Genomic DNA, 452 nt, shown 5'->3' on the forward strand with positions numbered 1-452 from the left:
CCCTTCTTCCCCAGTTTCTCTTCCTCACACAATTTTCCCACAACTGCCACATTTTGAACCAGCCCAACTGGAAACTCCTTCCCAAGAATGGAATAAACCTGATTCATTCTCAGGCTTTCTCTCCCTGTCAAAAAGCCAAATTCCCTTTTTCCCTGCCCATCCCAGAGTGGGCACTGCCCATTCCCATCCCCATCCCAGAGTGGGCACTGCCCATTCCCTTCCCCATCCCAGAGTGGGCACTGCCCATTCCCTCTCCCATCCCAGAGTGGACACTGCCTATTCCCCTTCCCATCCCAGAGTGGGCACTGCCCATTCCCTCTCCCATCCCAGAGTGGACACTGCCTATTCCCCTTCCCATCCCAGAGTGGGCACTGCCCATTCCCTCTCCCATCCCAGAGTGGACACTGCCTATTCCCCTTCCCATCCCAGGGTGGGCACTGCCCATTCCCATC

Source organism: Acanthisitta chloris, unplaced genomic scaffold (genome assembly GCF_000695815.1).
Source record: "Acanthisitta chloris isolate BGI_N310 unplaced genomic scaffold, ASM69581v1 scaffold9943, whole genome shotgun sequence".
NCBI lineage: Eukaryota > Metazoa > Chordata > Aves > Passeriformes > Acanthisittidae > Acanthisitta > Acanthisitta chloris.